Source organism: Penaeus monodon, chromosome 24 (assembly GCF_015228065.2).
Source record: "Penaeus monodon isolate SGIC_2016 chromosome 24, NSTDA_Pmon_1, whole genome shotgun sequence".
In the NCBI taxonomy this organism is placed as follows: domain Eukaryota; kingdom Metazoa; phylum Arthropoda; class Malacostraca; order Decapoda; family Penaeidae; genus Penaeus; species Penaeus monodon.
In genome coordinates this window covers 17,977,812-17,978,208 of record NC_051409.1, presented here as the reverse complement: position 1 = coordinate 17,978,208, position 397 = coordinate 17,977,812, and positions in this window count along the sequence as shown.

Below are 397 nucleotides of genomic sequence, written 5' to 3'. Positions count from 1 at the left end.
GTAGGGTGAAAACATCAACGAAAAATAATATCAAAATGGTGAAAAAAAAAGAAATACAAAATAACTGAAAAAGAAGGATTGTAAAAAAGAAATAGGGAGATGAGAGAAGCGTAAAAAACACAAATAACCTAAATGGGAATAATGAAAGCAGATGTCCTGAAGAGAGGTCCTCTCGCTAAGACCCAAGACGGCTGTTAATGGCCGATGTAACAAGCACTTGGACTGCTGAAAAGGAGGGTGATTGGGCTGTTAAGCTGATACTCTCAGCATCTGAACTTGCTTGGAATTAGACTTATCTCGGACTGCCGTTTCTGTCAAGATTGTTTCAAATTGAAATGCCTTTCTGGCTGTTTCTCCTTGCCTATACCAATATTCTTCTGTGTTTCTACCAGAAAGT